Here is a 19,043-nt window from a genome sequence, read left to right on the forward strand (position 1 = left end):
GTAAGAATCATTGAAACCCTCGCATACCGGGGTAAGAATCATTGAAACTTCGGCAAACCGGGTAAAAATCATTGAAACCCTCGCATACCGGGGTAAAAATCTTTGAAACCCTCGCATACCGGGGTAAAAATCTTTGAAACCCTCGCATATCGGGGTAAGAATCATTGAAACCCTCGCATACCGGGGTAAGAATCATTGAAACCCTCGCATACCGGGGTAAAAATCTTTGAAACCCTCGCATACCGGGGTAAAAATCTTTGAAACCCTCGCATATCGGGGTAAGAATCATTGAAACCCTCGCATACCGGGGTAAGAATCATTGAAACCCTCGCATACCGGGGTAAAAATCTTTGAAACCCTCGCATACCGGGGCAGGAATCATTGAAACCCTCGCATACCGGGGTAAGAATCATTGAAACCCTCGCATACCGGGGTAAGAATAATTGAAAGACACGCATACCGGGGTATGAATCATTGAAACCCACGCATACCGGGGTAAGAATCATTGAAACCCTCGCATACCGGGGTAAGAATCATTGAAATGTAAGAGAATCGGGTTTATACATTTCAAGGGCCAGCTTCACAAAAACGGCTCATTTGCGAGCTGAACCGAGGGTTGGTCAATAATGCGAGCGTTTCAATCAGTTTTTAGAAGCCTGCAGTTTCATAGAATGAGTTTAGAATATTTAATCCCAGGGATCAGTTCACAGTGATGGCTTTAGGTTTGAGACCAGTCCAAGACCAGTTTCGCTCTATATACTGGTCTTAAGTTGTTAGATTGGTTATCTAACAACTCGAGACCGGTCTAAGCCCATTTCGGACAACATTGTGCAACTGTCCCCTTGGATCCGATTCACAAATATGATACATGAATTGTTTTTGTCAAACTCCACCCTCGGCTTAGTTTAATTTCATAAAACTTTACTCCAATCAATTTCTTAATCGTGCCGTTGATAATTTTTTATGAAACTGAACCCTTGGTATGTGATTTATATAGGTTTATCATGTGTGACGCCGAGTCTATGAAACTGCTGGCGTCTGTAATCACAACTAAAACAACAGAGAAAACATATATTTATTTCAAATAAAACCATACAACAGTTCATACAAAATCAAGTCCAAGTCCCATGATAAAGAATCCTGTTGATGTATCAGCTATTAGATTTTTGATCGTGGGGCACGTCTTGGCACATCGTACAAAATAGATCAATTTACATTATTAATCATTAAGCAAATTAATTCAAGTTCACCCGGAACAAAACAGTTGAACCGGGTCCTGGGATGCAAACAATTACAAACATAATGCTATTACATGGAGCGCGTTAAGTATCCAACGCCCTTGATCCATCTCAGAAAGGCCATCATTAATCCTCAATTCAATTTTCAGTGGCAATCAAAATGAGATTGAAACCCACTATATATAAATCTAATTAAAATCAAAAGACGTTTCGGAGTCTCTCTAGAGACCATCGTGAAGAAATAACTAGAACACAGGGAAAATATAGAGGAAAGAACATGTTAATTGAGAAGTAGAGAAAGTAGGTTATTTTGTGCTTATAGGTTGAGAGGTTTTGTTATTTTGTGCGTAGGTTGTTCTAGTTATTTCTTCATTCACTCCATCTATCTCTTGATTTTGAAGAAAAATGAATAAATTTCGTGCTTAATCACTTGAATTTCTATATAGTGGGTTCCAATATCATTCTTATAATCTATTACCCCCGTATGAGGCTATGGGAGCTGCTCATTCTTCTGGAAAAATGACGTTACAGCTTTGAGACGAATGAGGGGGTGACTCCATTGTTTTTATAGATATGTGGTACGCGGTCTATGAAACCATCACAAACAGAACAACCGTAGCCTGCCCAAACCGGCCGGCACAATTAAACAATATTCATTTGGCTTAAAACTTCAAAATAGATCTAGGGATGATAAAGCAGATTTCTGAATAAAATGCAGCATATCGATCTCCCTGCAGGTAGATGGCTGGTCTCTATCAGATGGCCTATTGGTACTTACTTCGTCCTGGAATAAAGAGAAAATTGCATCAAGTGGAAATTGTTCTATGAAATATCATAAGTATAGTAGTGATGACATGACAACACAGCAACACACATAGCATTGAGGTAATGACCCGGAAGTTAGTCAGAAAGGAATTACCAGGCATCTTTTGAATGGGGTATATCTGATAAATAATAAGTTCAAGCTCAAGATGATGAGGGTTTAGTTTGAATTCAGCTACAGGAAAATAAAAATTTGAAAATAGAAGTAAGATACGTCCTCTAGATGGTCTACATATTGGGCAGCTAGCTGAGTCCCCTGAAAATAATTAACACCTTCATAGTTCTAACATGGACTCTGCAGGATAGAAGCGATTGAAAATTCACCTTCACTGATTGATGTAGTTCTATGGTGTTTAATTCTGGTGGAATGAATTAAAATTCTCCACTGTTTCTAGCGCAGAAGTAATTCATTCTATGTGTTGAGCTGGATGATAAAAAAAGAAAGGCTTTTTTTCAGGAAATGACTTTATACATTTACAGTCTAACAGCTGCTATAGTAAAGAGACTGGAATCTGTAGACATATTTACCTGTACTTGTTCTGAAGTGTGACTTTCTAAAAGCGATATCCATCATTTACAAATGTTCGGGGAATTCACAATGATTACTGTTCACAGATTTGTCAAAGGTTCCAATTATTTTTCTTCCTTTCAGCTTTATTCTGTCAATAGAGAATTGATTTTTGCGGAATAAAGAAACATGTCGTGTGAGTTTGCTATTCAGAAAATTACCATCTTTCATACTTGTTTTGATTACTGTAGTATATCGTCCACAGTATTTTCCAGTAAAATTGATCACACATGAAAATAATGTACGGAGTAACTAATTGTAAGGTTATTATCAAATTAGAGGAAAACTCACCCTTTCAAAACTATGGGATGAATTAAGTTTCCATTTTGACTATGCAGACAATTTTAGGCAGGATTTCACCTCTAAGAGCCATATTGCCATGCAATTAAGAGCACAGATGATTTCCTGAAAAAAAATGAACGTATAATTGTTGAACCGTACAGTATAACAAGTGAGCACTAGGTTGAATTGTTTAGAGAATATTACTTAGTTTCTTTTTTTAAACGAATGATAGCTGTTTCAGCAACTTCTTCACTCATTGACGGTGAATATTCTTTTGGTCTTTACACCTGCAATTCGTGTTGGATGCATCGCATTCTGGAAGGAGAAAATTATGCCAAAACATGATTATTAGTGTGATGAATAGAATTTGCAGATTGTTTGCGTTCGATTGACAGAAAACCCACCAGATGTTTGAGTATAGTTTATCACAATGTGTTGAGTGTATACAGATTTCTGAGGGGGTCTGATGGTGGCTATCGACTGTCCTCTAGGAAAGCATTGATACCTGCTGACATTGACCGATCAAAAACCAACCATTTTCCTGACTTTATTCGAAGATACATCTATTGAATCTATTGATAACAGACAAATGTTAAATATAGTTATAAACTGATAAATCACCACAAATTACTGCGATAAATCAATAGAAAACTCACCGCTTATGAATTGTATCTGATTCTAGAGCGCAAGGTTTACTGTTTGAACATTGCTAAGGTTCAACTTCATTTTGGCCCCTAAAATACAAATGCTGTATAGACGTATCTCACCCCTGAAAATGTATATATGCATGAGGAACATGAACACCTTGATGATGTTATCTTTGACCAGGATATTGAAAATTCACCTTCACTGATTAATTTAGTACCATTGTGTTTAATTCTGGTAAAACGATTTCAAGTTCTCAACTGTTTCTATAGCTCAGAAGTAATTCATTCTATTGAACTGGACGGCCATAAAAGAAAAGATTTGTTTAGGAAATGGCGTCATACATTTACAGTCAAAACAAACTAGTATAGAGACTGAAATGCGCAGAGATAATTACCGGTACTTGTTCTGGGGTGTGACTATCTAAAAGCGATGTCCATGAAAATGTTCGGTGAATTCGAAATGTTTACTGTTTGCAGATTTGTCAAGGGTTCCGTTGATTTCTGGTCCTAAATGTAGGAATGTTAAAAATTGTCAGTTAAATTGCTACGAAGTAAGCCTAGCAGCTGCAAATTGAGACTCACATCTTGCATCTGACTTTTTTGCAGAAATCTTAGGCTGTGTGTGAGGAGGATCTTCATCAAGTTGATCTTAAGCGTAGATTCTTGTGCTGTGTAGATTTCATTCTGTAAAGAGAAAATTGATTTGTGGAATAAAGAGATATCACGTGTGAGTCTGCTATTCAGAAAATTACTATTTATCTTACTTGTTTCGATTATTGTAGCAGCTTGAGTAGAATTGATTGGGTATTCAGCAGCTGCATTTCTAAAAGCATTCGAGAAATTCACACATAAAACTTTATTGAATGATTAATTGTTAGGTCATTTTCAAATTAGAAAACTCACCAGTTCCAATATTTCGGATGAGTTAAGTGCCGTTTTGACCCTGCAGACAATTGACAGCAGTATTTCACTTCCTATAGCCATAATGTCATAATGTTAGGAGCATTGATGATTTCCTGAAGAAAATGAACACATAGAAAATTTAACCCTTCAGTTAAAACAAGGGAGTACATGGTAGAATTGTGTTTAGAAAATTACTTAGTTTCTTTAAGAAAATAAGAGCAGTTTCAGGAACGAGCTTCTTCATTATTTGATAGGCTGAACATTCTTGATTTTTACAGCTGCAATTTGTGTTTGGTGCATCGCATTCTGGAAAGAGAAAATTATGCCAGGAAATGATTAGTAAAATAGATAGAATTTGCAGCTTGTTTGTGTTCGATTGACAGAAAACCCACTAGGTTTTTGAGTAGTCTATGACAATGTGTTGAGTGTATGCAGATTTCTGAGGGGTCTGATGGCAGCTTTAGACAGTCATGTACGAAAGCATTGATACCTGCTGACATCGACCGATCAAACCATTTTCCTGACTCCTGTCTCCTGACTTGATTTGAAGATGAATCTACTGAAACCGGACAAAAAGAAATAGTTTTTAGTTGATAAATCATCAAAAATTACTGGAATAAATGAATAGAAAACTCACCAAATCTGACAGAGCGCGATATTTATTGTTTGGGATTTGTTGAGGTTCAGCTTCAATTTAGTCCCTAAAATAGAATTGTTGAATAGAAGCATACATAGGTTGTTCTAGAATAAGAGCAGTTTCAAATTAAATCAATAACTCACGATTTTTCTCAGTTTTGTAGGGTATATTTCATGTTGAGACGCAGAATTCGTAGATATCCAAAATTCCTATTGCCCTGTCCACTACAAACGTGGATGAAAAACATAAGGCCCTCTACAATCTCAATTTTGTTCTGGACATGATTGAAAACTCACCACGAATTGATAGAATAATTTATCTCTTGATGAATATTCGTGCAGTTGCTGCTGCTGTAGAAATTTATAACTAACCTTCAAATAGAAAATTCTATTGCGTGTATTTCATTCTGAAAAGAAAAAGAAACCATCATCAGTGACAATAGAGCAACCAGTAACATCTCAAAGTTAGCAATCAATCAGAAAGTATAGCATTTCTCTAGAGTTAACTGCTGTAGATATCAGACTGATTGAACAGTTACAGATGTAACATCGAGTGCAGATACGGAGTACAGGTCACTGCACGAACTTCAGTGATTTGTTTTCATATCTTCCGCCGTCCGTCCGACTAAAACATCGTAACAGTTCAACTCACCTAACCTCCCTACCCGACCCTCCCTCATCCCATCCCTCCCGCCCTCCCTCGCCCCATCCCTCCCGCCCTCCCTCTCCCCTTCCCTCCCACCCTTCCAGACCCCTTCCCTCCCACCCTCCCAGACCCCTTCCCTCCCGCCCTCCCTCACCCCTTCCCTCCCACCCTCCCTCACCCCACCTCTCCCACCCTCCCTCACCCCACCCCTCCCACCCTCCATCCCCTTCCCTACTGCCCTCCCGCCTAGCCCTCCCTCAATGCCTTCCCTCCTAGCCCTCCCATCTGGCCTCATGTCCCCACAAAAGCCTCATCAACTCTTTCTCCTCTGACATCACTAAACTCTACAATAACTTCAAAACGATTCGCCATTTTTCACAATCATAGGAAATTCATTAACAATTCGATATCCTTAATCGATTGCATCATTTACGAGACTCGGAGATGGAAACGTACAAAGGATCTCTTTATCGAGGAATTCATTCAAATTATTCCTTTCCATTATTTCTTCGTACAACTCCAATCAGTTTCTTTAATCATTGAATCAATTTCAAGTTTCTGTTTACTGATAAGATTTTCACGGGACGAGTTTGAGTTGTAGAGGCGTTTATCTGCGGATTATCAAACCAAACCTAAGAAACTCAACAATGTTGTAAGGTATGTAGGTGTAATATGGGTTCACCTGAACCATCGACCAACTGACAATGCTTTGAGGAGGGCTAACACAAACCAACGACCAGAATGACGGCTGATTCAGATAGATCCAAACAAATAAGGCTATTTATATTGCTTCACGAATTCAACATGTCATCACTCACATTATGAAACCATTAGGGACAGTTGATAGTCAGATTAAACATCTCCAGACCTTCTACTAGAGGCTTTACAACAGCAAGTTTTTTTTCATGGAATCCTATTCATGATATTTACTAATTAATGCAAAATGTTTGATTTTTACACTTAAACCCTGCGGAACAAATTAAAATCCAGCCATATTTCATTACCTGCCATTTTACTTTTTTTACTCTTTGTTGCGAACATTTTAAAACACAGAGAAGTTTTCTCTGATATTAAGTGCTTTCTGTTTTTGAGTCGAGGTAGGAATAGACCCCTGCCCGCTCGCTAAGCCAGCAGGACACTAAACCTTCGAATTGCTCTCAGACCCCACTCTTTATATCAGCATTTTATGCCGTTCTATTTTATGACAGAAGCTTACACGTTCGCTTTATTTCTTTTTCTTTTCATATGGCTTTCGTTTTTTTTTAAATGGCTTTTCTTATTTATCGGCTCACTGGCACTCGTCAGTTCCGACTGGGATCAAGTGTTATCTCACGTGTAAATCAAGACAAATAATAGTCAGTGACACTAACATAAATATGTTAGTTGATTTAGAGAATGCCACCAAGTTGCTAATAAAACCACTAGTAGAAGCACTGATATAAAAAACATATGATTCTTTCCTTTACGACGTCACTTATAGTTCCACGTAAATCATTTCATTCTCAAACTTAGATATATAAATATGTTTCTATAGAATCTTATAGCTTTTTAGACCTTTCATTCATAGCCGTGGTTTGGTGATCATGGACTCAAAGTTTGGTTGATGACCCTGGTTCGGTGATCATAGAGTCAAAATTTAGTTCATGGCCCTGGTTTGGGGACCATAGACTTTGAGCTGGAGACCTAGAGGCAGAGTTTGCTTCATGGCCACGATTTGGGGAATGGAGAGTTGTTTGGTCACCACGGAGGCTACTGAAAATTTGGTTTTGAGTTTTGGACCATATAGGTTAAATTTCGTTCGTGGCTTTGGTTTGATAATCCGAGAATAAGGTTGACTCATAGCCCTCATAAAAGATAAATTAGTTTCATGGCCCTGGTTTGGTAACTATACAAAGGTATAGATAGGAGGAATTTTCAAAATATACATAGATTAATATCCGCATCTACAGTATACAATCATCTTGAAGTAAAAAATGACGTAATCAAAAACTGACGGTTCAGTCGGCAGTGGCGAGCACCAAAGGTTTCGGGTCCTCTCCAAGAATAATTCAGAATTTCCATACATTACACGGGGAGCAGTTGACAATAAAATGATCACTGCTGAGCACAACATAATATTGAGCGTCGTATGTTTTGAAAAGGAGCATTGGACTATGGAGACACGGCCATCCGCACGTGATCACATGAATGAAGTGAAATAAATATATACACTGAAAAGGTTCAAAATCTGTGTAATAATCAATTAATGATATCTCAGAAATAAGTCACTAATAAAGTAATGACATAATGCACTAATTAGACAATTCTACAATGATGCATCGAACAAAGTCTAAGCTACGTGATCTGACTAACTGATCACTGATCAAATCTACAGTAGAATATTAACTGCGGAGTATGAAGTAACCTTCATAAACTGATATGATTATGAAAAATGGCAAATATGAGTACTGTAACTGTCAATAATCATAAGTATTGTAAGTAAACATACGTGAAAATATACACAATTCCCTTATTATTATCAAGTGGAGTTTATGAAAAAAAATGAACGCGTTTCCTACAATTCCTATTACAAGTAAATCGTAAAGAATTTAATCAATCGAGGATTCTCAAAAACTTTATACGGAAATAATCCTATACTCTGTAACTACGATATATGGGTTTTGTCAAAATGGCAACGAAAAATAACTATCACCACCCAACCTACCACCCACCGAGATCCAACACCACTACCCCACCACCCAGCCCCTACACTCCCACCCACCTAGACCTCCCCCAGCCCTACCACAGCCCCGCCCTCCCTCAAACGAATCCCTCCCACCCTCCCTCACCCCTTCCCTCCCACCCTCCCTCACCCCATCCCTCCCACCCTCCCTCACCCCATCCCTCCCACCCTCCCTCATCCCTTCCCTCCCACCCTCCCTCTACCCCTACCTCCCCCCGACCCTACCCACCCTCCCCAAACCCCAAGGTTAGGCGAGTTGCAATGTTACGATGTTTTAGTCACATGGACGTAAGATAAGAGAACAAATCACTGAAGTAATGCAGTAATCTGTACTCTGTATCCGCACACGATGTTACATGTACCTATAACTGTTCAATCAGTCTGATATCTACAGCAGTGAAATGTACAGAAATCCTAACTTAAAAAAAGATACACATCTGATTGTCAGAAAGGACCACAGTGTTGTGTCATTGATATCAGGGACCAGTTTCATATCGATAATGAATAAAATTTGAGTTGATAACAGTAGGAAACCTGTACATCCGCTTTACCAACCTTATAGAGAGACAAACTAACCCGACATGAACTATGCCTAAATAAACACAGATATCGGTAGGGGAAGTTTGAATTTTGGAATTTTGAGGGGATTGAATGGATATATAAATGCAACAGCTCACTGTAATTTCATTTCAAAACATGGTTAATCACTATGAAACTGGTCCCTTTAATCAAATCAACAACTGGTAAAAAATCATTATTAAATGGTACTTATCTTGAATTTCGAGTTAGTGATTCCTGATGTCCTGTGCTGAATCCAAGAAAGTCTCATTGTAAAACAGTGATTCCTGATGTCCTGTGCTGAATCCAAGGAAGTCTCATTGTAAAACAGTGATTCCTGATGTCCTGTGCTGAATCCAAGAAAGTCTCATTGTAAAACAGTGATTCCTGACGTCCTGTGCTGAATCCAAGTAAGTCTCATTGTAAAACAGTGATTCCTGATGTCCTGTGCTGAATCCAAGAAAGTCTCATTGTAAAACAGTGATTCCTGATGTCCTGTGCTGAATCCAAGAAAGTCTTATTGTAAAACAGTGATTCCTGATGTCCTGTGCTGAATCCAAGAAAGTCTTATTGTGAAACAGTGATTTCTGATGTCCTGTGCTGAATCCAAGAAAGTCTTATTGTGAAACAGTGATTCCTGATGTCCTATGCTGCATTCAAGAAAGTCTTACAAAACAGTGATTCCTTGTTGTCATGTGCTAATTCCAAGCTTCCAAAGGACCTATAATAGACAAATATAAGGTTGTTTCTCTCCCTAGAAATAACTGCAGAATCATCAAATCAAATATTCAAACTTACATATTCAGTGTTCACCCAAATCTTAGTTCATTCATTCAGGAGGCTTTTCTATCTGCGGTCTAGGTTTTACATTCACAGTTGAACATGAAATATACATAAAGGAATGTTCAAGGAATAAAAACAGAATGAATCAATTCACAGGGAAGCACAGGAACACAACTTCAAATTTTAAAGAATCATTTTCGGAATTAGATTACAACGCGGCGAGGCGACGCCCATGATATCTGAGGTGAATTATATTTGCACCATTTTAACCCATGTTATAAACACTTACCGAATTTTGATATACTGAATTCTGGGGTGCGAAGGGAGGCTGGTTATGTTTGGAATAAGGTGGGATTTTTGCATGTTCATGTTTTATGTTGGAGACCGCCATTTTCTTGTGCGCTGAATTAAGGTCAAACCAGTGGACACAATGACCACATACGTCATAATATCCCGGATTCGCGCGTCGCGCATGTCAGAAGTTTACAACGTCGATATTGAGGCTAGGTTTTTGTTCTTTTGCTATTTCTTAAGTAAGAATTCCACATAATATTCAAAGGATTTATTCTCAGCTGTTTTAACCTATAAATCATCAGTTTTTTGCATAAAATGACTCTAAGTCCATGATTTCAGTTTCTATCGCTAGACTGTCGTGGCAGCCCCGATGCCATTAGGTTCGAATCCCTGCAGGGTAAGATGGCACAGGCGTTTTTGAATGACTGACTGTCAAATGACTTCAGCGTTGATTAACTTGTCCTTGATTTTTTATCCTGAAATACAGAATTGTCCCTCTTATTCATTAGATAGATTTCATGCGACTTTGTTTGGTGTCCCTTACAAACCCATCGCACTTGCCGAAAACATAACAGAGGTATTGTATTGTGAAATTGGAAATCGAAGTAGAGATACGTAGACAGCGTCTCGAGTAAGACGGTTAAATAATTTGACAAAGGCAACAAATGAAGTGTGACAAATACATTAATTTTAAAAGACTTATTAATCATTCCAACATTACGCAAAGCGAATATCAATAAATCTACTGTTGTTTTGGATATTCCTTACAAATGTTTCTTTTCAATTTTGATTAAAAACGTATTTTCTTAAGTACGATCGTCTTCAATCAACGCGTGATTCGACTCCGGCGTCTGCTTCTTCGTCGCGGGCAATCTTTGAATGCGAGCGACCGGAATTTTTTACTAGACAAACTGTATACAAAGAAATTAACTGACGAATCAAGCTGAACAAACAGGGACGCCACATGATAGAAATTAACATTTGGGATAAAACCACTGAACTTGAAAAATTGATTAAGTAACTTGTGCACGGCCATTGGCATTTCGAGTAAAGCGAAAGTCGCTACAACTGCAATCGCCAGTAAAACAGCTTGATTATCATTAACTTTTAGAGTGCTCATTTGAGAGCGTCTATTAGACGCAGTGTACAGTGAAAATACTAGAATTGTATTTGCAAGAGCTATTCCGAAAAATGATACAAATACGCCTAATAAGTGTATCAAGTTAAGCGTCTTTAGAATTTTGGTTGGGCGACTGACCGCGGTCAAAAGATCTCCTCTAAACGGGCAAAGAACGCTAACCTTTTCAACATCTCTCGTAAAATACTGCCAGACTTGAGAAGCAAGACTCAGAATAACTATGAATAATAAGCAAATGTTACACGTCGATTTAGTGCAGATAATCCTAGATTTTAATGGAAAGAACACAACAATTAATCGATCTAAACTGATTAACATTGTAAGTAGATTTCTAATCATTTTAGACATTTCTTGCATCAGGTTTGTATGACGGTTTAGAATAGGACCAACGAAACGGAGGTTGTCCAAGTAGTAAATGTTCCAGCCGTACGTAAGCATGCCGTCAAAATACCTTCCGGACTTTGAAACAGCTGTACCCAATAGAAACATATTATCCGCTATCGTTAGCAGACGTAAAATGTAATACGTAGTTATCACGCTTTTAAAACGAAAAAGAACGAAATACGTGTAAATGTTAAGGAAAAATCCCGTAGTCCACACGACAGGTGAACAGTAAACATAAACAATTACCAAGTTGGCGATTTTCTCATTGAATGGACAATCTTTTTCAACTGTAGCATTTATCCATGACGCATTCCAGTCGCTAATCGTTAGTGCTTTCAGCAACATAGCGAGTGAGGAAACGTATACGTTACGAGTCCACGTCTCTGATTTGTTGATTTGAAGTTAATGAAATGATCAATGAATGCTTGCACACACGTTCTCACTAGGAATTTAACGCTTTTGATAAAGCTTGATGGTTAGATTAAGGTTGATCATATCAAATCGATTTGTCGACACAGCGCATTTATTCAAAGCAACTTGTTCATCCATCTATTCAGACGTATATCACATTCCTTTATTATTTTGCTGAAGCCAATCTGATATAATTCAAATATATACATATTTACAATCTGACAAAGACCGCTGTCAGCACATTTCCATTCATCAAGAATACACAACGTTTTCGACTAAAACCACCAAGTACATTTAGTAATCCCTTGACCTAGTCCTGAGCTGAAAGTTGTGCCACCACACTGCGTCAAACAGGGGTCGCGATATAGCACAGGCACTTATAAAGATAACGTAATATTTTCTCAACAGATAATTGTCCGTTTAATTTTTCAGGTAACCGACTGGCATCGGTATCTGGGCCTCGGTATCATTTGATAATTTTTTTGTACGTGCAATAGAATTTAGTTATTTTGGTTTAGGGAAATTCATTCACAAAACAGTCAGAACATTTTGTTTTACAACGTCTTCATTTCTTCCTACAAGACAATATGTGTGGCGAGTTTCACACCAAACGTACAAAGGTGTCATCAGAAATTTTGCATTTTCTATTACGCAATAGCAAATTGCATTTGCCACGTTATCTCAATGTTGTTGAGTCTTCTATCTCCATTTCTTTGGACGAAACAGTTTTTTTTTAATTTTGCATAAAATAAATACAGATCACATTATAATACGATCACATTGTTTAAATCGTGAAATGAAAGTGCATGGATTAAAAGATTTATCTCTAAGGACATTTTAATCCATGAGTTCTTCACTTTTCCCATTAAAATCTCGGATTATCTGCACTAAATCGACGTGTACGTTTGTTTTTTATTGATAGTTATTTTGAGTCTCGCTACTCAAGGCTGATTGTATATAGGTCAATGTTCTTTGCGCATTCAAAGGAGTGCTTTTTAGCGGTTTTGTGTGCACTACGTCATCAAAACTAGCGTTTGAGAATAGCAATTTGTGAATTTTGCCCTTCATTTTGTAATTTGATATATTTCATGACCTATTTCCCATTTGATAGTTTTGTATATCTTTTTGATGTAATTTTGAGTGGATGTTCCTACGTCATCAATATTCGAGCTAGGCTCGTTAGACTAGTTACCGATCAATTCAATTCAAATATCGATACATTCCAATTCAAGATGACTTTATTGACCCTTAATATTATATCAAATTATTCATTTTCGATAATATATGGCAATAAATTTTTTCTTATCTTCAAGGTGTAAATAAACCTTCAAATTTATGTTATGATATGAATATCTGCACTTGATCTGCAATGTTTCTGCACTTGATCTGCAATGATCTGCAATGGTCGTTTCTTTATCGATACGAGTACCAACCGTCCGAATAAATTACACCCAACAAAAACAAATAATTCTCAATTAACACGATATTCTAGTATTCTATCAGAAGCGTCAATTGGAAATATCTGTTGACAAAACATGTATCGTCTCGTTTCAAGAAATGAAAATAGGAAGATGTAAATAACAACGATATATCGCTGGCAAATTTGCCAAAAACCAAAAAATGGTTTTCTGTGGTGTATTTGTAGAATAGTCAGACTCAGAGGAAGAGAATAGAGCATATAATCAAAACTCTCTCCAGAGACAATCACCGAAACGTGGTGTCTTTTACTTTTAGATTTGATGGATAAATTTCGTCTTAGATCTTTTAAATTTGTATTGGGTATTTATTTACTAAGAACTGCGTATCCTAAACCAAAGACTATGTATTAAGAAAAGAAATTCATTTGGTTTTTTGAACACGATTTTATTCCGGCGTCTGCTCATTTCCCTCGCGGGCAACCTTTGAATGCGAGCGATCGGAATTGTTTACTAGATAAACAGTAAACAACGAAATTGACCGAGGAATCAAGCTGAACAAACAGAGACGCAACATAGTAGAAATTAAGATTTGGGATAAAACCTCTGAATTTGAAAAACTTAATAAGTAACTTGTGCACGGCCATTGGCATTTCGAGTAAAGCAAACGTTGTTACAACTGCTATCGCTAGTAAAACAGCTTGATTATCATTAATTTTTTGAGTGCTCATTTCGGAGCGTCTTTTAGACGCTATATACAGTGAGAATATTAGAATTGTATTTGCAAGAGCTATTCCGAAAAATGGTACAAATACGCCTAATATGAGTATCAGGTTAAGTGTTTTTTGAAGTCGGGCAGTGCGTCTCACCGTGGTCCAAAGATTTCCTCTAAACGGGCAAATAACACTAACCTTTTCAAAATCATAAGTGAAATACTGCCAGCCTTGAGAAGCAAGACTCAGAATAACTATCAATGATAAACAAATGTTACACGTCGATTTAGTGCAGATAATCCTAGATTTTAATGGAAAGAACACAACAATTAATCGTTCTAAACTGATCAACATTGTAAGAAGATTTCTAATCATTTTAGAAATATCCTGCACCACGTTCGTGTGGCTGTAGAGAATAGGACCAATGAAACTGGCGCTGTCCAAATAATAGATGTTCGGGCCGTACGTAAGCATGCTGTCGAAGTACACTCCGGACTTGGAAACGGCTGTACCCAATAGAAACATATTATCCGCTATCGTTAGCAGGCGCAAAATGTAATACGTGGTTATTACACTTTTAAAACGGAAGAGAATGAAATACGTGTAAACATTAAGGAAGAATCCCGTAGTCCACACTACAGGTGAACAGTAAACATAAACAATTACTATGTTGGCGATTTTCTTATTGAATGGACAATCTTTTTCAACTGTAGCGTTAAGCCAAGACGCATTCCTGCCGTCACTAATCGTTGGTGTTTTCAGCAACATTCCGCGTCTGACTTGATGTCAATAGTTAATGAGATAATCGCTGAATGGTTGCACAAACCTACTCTCTAGAAAAATAACGCTTTCGGAAGAAGGTTAATCGTCTCCAATTTGCATCGCTTCCTCAGCACAAAAGCAACTTGTTCATTCATATTAGACCATGGACTCTTAGCGTCCGACGTAAATCATAATCCGTTTATTATTTTGTTGATGCGCGTCTGATTCGTATCAAATATATACATATTTATAATCTAACATAAACCGCAGTCAGAACCTTTCTATTTATCAACGTACAACGTTGTGATATCGATGAAAACATCCAATATTCCCTTCAGCCAGTCCCGAGCTGAAAGTTGCGCTCCGTATACTGCTCGTAGGCCTACTGAGAGCTCGCGCCAAACAGGGGTCGCGATATAGCACGCTGACATTAAGGTTTTCAGTGAAGCATTTCTCAGAACTACTCAGAATCGTTGACATTCAAAAGTGACAACACGGGTATCGTCCATCCAATACTTGATGGCAGGCACCAGTGACTTCAACGACCTCATCAGTTTACAATAAAGAATGCAACATTTTCCTTTCAAATTTCACATGCCCCATAATATACTAACAGTATATACAGTATACTTAAAATACATGTCATACTAACAGTTGAAAACAATTTTGTTTTATAAACAAATTATTCTGTCATGCAATAGCAGTGGAAATTTAGCATGGGTTCTATCTTAATGGAAAAACATATCCTAAATTTGTTCAGAAAAAATATTCATTACATTCAAAGAAAATGAACTCACACGGCCAAGTGCTGCTTTAGAAAATGACAGGTTGCCTGTCGAATTCTGTGCCACGTATTGCAGTCAGAATACTGATAGACCCCGGCGACCAGTCTATATCTAAATCGCAAATTCTACTGTGGTAAACGAGTTGTGAGTTAGTTCCCATGTTGACCGCCAATAGTTACGAGCAGCACGTGAAATTCAAACGAGGGTTTTGTAAACTGTCCGACTTGGTCGCGGATTTTTTGACACCATGAAAACCGTTAAAATAATGTCTATCTCTTTTCGTACACTGGGAAAATATATTATCGATGCTTAGTATGCGTTATAAAGGGGTTCTGTGTGAGCCGGTGTTCACTACGTCATAGATATTGGCCTTTCAAAATAACAAATACAGTTGTGAATTTTTACATTTATTTTGTAATTGAATATATTGATTATAACTCTTATTCTATTGCTGATAATTTGAGAGGATGTGCACTACGTCATCAATAAATCGGGCTAGACTGGTTGTCAGACGCAGAACATATGATGTAATCAAACCATCTCAAGAGATCGTCGTTTCATTGATCAACTCTCCACAGACAGTCCAAAACGTCGAGTCTCTGAGTTTTTTTATTTGATGGATATCGTCTTAGATCATTTCAATTTGTATTGTTTTTTTTTTTAATATGAACAGTTGAAAAAAAATTGTCTATTTTCATCGCATGCATTCTCGATGGAGATGATTGGCCTTGCAAATCGTTCATATCAATCTTTTCTATATATCAGCACGCAATTTTGATACCGGCGTCTGCTCATTTCCGCCGCGGGAAACCTCTGAATGCAAGTGACCGGAATTGTTTACTAGACAAACAGTAAACAACGAAATTGACTGAGGAATCAAGCTGAACAAACAGAGACGCCACAAAGTAGAAATTAAGATTTGGGATAAAACCTCTAAAATTAAAAAATCTTATGAGTGACTTGTGCAAGGCCATTGGCATTTCGAGTAAAGCAAAAGTGGTTACAACTGCTATCGCTAGTAAAACAGCTTGATTATCATTGGTCTTTTGAGTGCTCATTTCGGAACGTCTTTTAGACGCTATATACAGAGAAAATATTAGAATTGTATTTGCAACAGCTATTCCAAAAAATGTTACAAATACGCCGAATAAGTGCGTTAGGGTAATTATCTTCTTAATTCGGAGAGAGCGACTCGCCGCAGCCCAAAGATCTCCTCTAAATGGGCAAAGAACACTAACCTTTTCAACATCTCTAGTAAAATACTGCCAGCCTTGAGAAGCGACACTCAAAATAACTATCAATAATAAACAAATGTTACACGTCGATTTAGTGCAGATAATCCTAGATTTTAATGGAAAGAACACGACAATTAATCGTTCTAAACTGATTAACATTGTAAGAAGATTCCTAATCATTTTGAAAATTTCTTGCACCAGGTTTGTGTGGCGGAGGAGAAATGGACCGACGAAATCGGGGTTGTCTAGATAATAGATGTTCTGACCGTACGTAAGCAGGCTGTCGAAATATCTTCCGGACTTTGCAATAGCCGTACCCAATAGAAACATATTATCCGCTATCGTTAGCAGCCGTAAAATGTAATACGTGGTTATTACACTTTTGAAACGAAAGAGAACGAAATACGTGTAAACATTAAGGAAGAATCCCGTAGTCCACACTACAGGTGAACAGTAAACAAACACAATTACTACGTTGGCGATTTGCTTATTAAACGGACAATCTTTTTCAACTGTAGCGTTTAGAGATGATGCATTCCTGCCGTCACTAATCGTTGGTGTTTTCAGCAACATACCGAGCTATGTACCAACATACTCGTAACGTTACGAATCTACGTCCTGATTTACTTATGAATTAATCAGTGAATGGTTGCACACCCGTTCTCACTAGTAGAATAACACTTTCGGGAAAATGTTAATCTTCATCCAATTTTCATCGCACCCTCGACACAGCGCATTCATTTGAAGCAAAATATTCATTCATCTATTTAGACGTTATCATATTCTGTTCAGCACGTAATTTATAATTCAAATATATACATATTCATATTCTGACTAGAAAGCAGTCAGAATGTTTCTATCTATCAACGTACGACGTTTGGATTAATATCGATATTGTAACTTTCAAATATTAGCAGACTTCATATTCCCTTTACCCAGTCCTGAGCTGAGAGCTGGTTCGCGGCGCTTCGTATATACTGCGTGCCAATGGCAGAATCGTTGAGAAATCCCACAATAATCCAGCCAAAGATGTAAAAGATGTAAAGATAAAGTATAATATCTTAGATCTACGTTTCGGCTAAAGACTTGTAGCCATCATCAGGCGTAATACTGATACAGAATAAATTTACAAGAATAAAATACAGGATCAGCTTTATTAGATTAGCACTTTCTATTCAAGCTTATGGTTGACGACACTTCGGCCACATCATCCATTTCGTGTTGCATTATATTTCCAGATGTTACATAGAGGATGACTCTCCATGGATATCGGTTTTCATTTGTGACGCGGATTCTGAGTGGGCCTGGTGCTATATTCGTCTTAACGTTATACGCCTTGTAACGATAGGTGCGCCATCTATTAGAATTTCGCTGAATTATCATATTTTTCGAGCTTTTCGAGCGAAGCATTTAACCCATTTTCACAAGCGCCATCTATCCGAAAAGTAGTTAGAAAAAACAGTTATGTCCCAGGTTCGAACCGGGATGCCAGGTTCGAACCCAGTGGATGCTGATGCTGAGGATGTGCTATCAACCAGCAGCTGTAAGGAACAGAGAAGGAACTCTCCTCCCAAAATTTATGTAGTTTGCCTACCTAGAGCAAGGTGATAGCGATGCACGAGTTTTCGCAAAATTCCATAGAAGTATCACCGATTTGCAACGAACGTTTACCAAACCACAGTTACATATACTTTGTCGAGGTATATACATGAATATATCTTTTAGACGAAAATTTGATAATTTCTTTTGGTAAAATCCTTTCAGTTCGAAGCGACAACCGACGTGAACATGTTTGGCAAAACATCCACCGCTCATTCGCATCGTCTGTATGGAATCTGAGACTGTACTTTGGGAATCTGAAATATCGCAACGGATTGAATCAAATCCAGAAAATTGTTTTGCCAACCATCTGTTACAGTTGGTTGTCAAAACAATTCTCGCAGAAAAAAAATGTCTCTAGTTTCTCAAGTCAACTAGGTACACGGGGTCGCTTTTCAACAGTATCGAGTCAACGACTACGAACTAACTTAACCTCTTCATCGGCATTCGTCTGTCGATAGACCTCAACGTGTTCAAGTTTAGAGTCTTAAGAGTCTATAAA

The sequence above is a fragment of the Tubulanus polymorphus genome, chromosome 8, assembly GCF_964204645.1.
Source record: "Tubulanus polymorphus chromosome 8, tnTubPoly1.2, whole genome shotgun sequence".
NCBI classification, from domain to species: domain Eukaryota; kingdom Metazoa; phylum Nemertea; class Palaeonemertea; order Tubulaniformes; family Tubulanidae; genus Tubulanus; species Tubulanus polymorphus.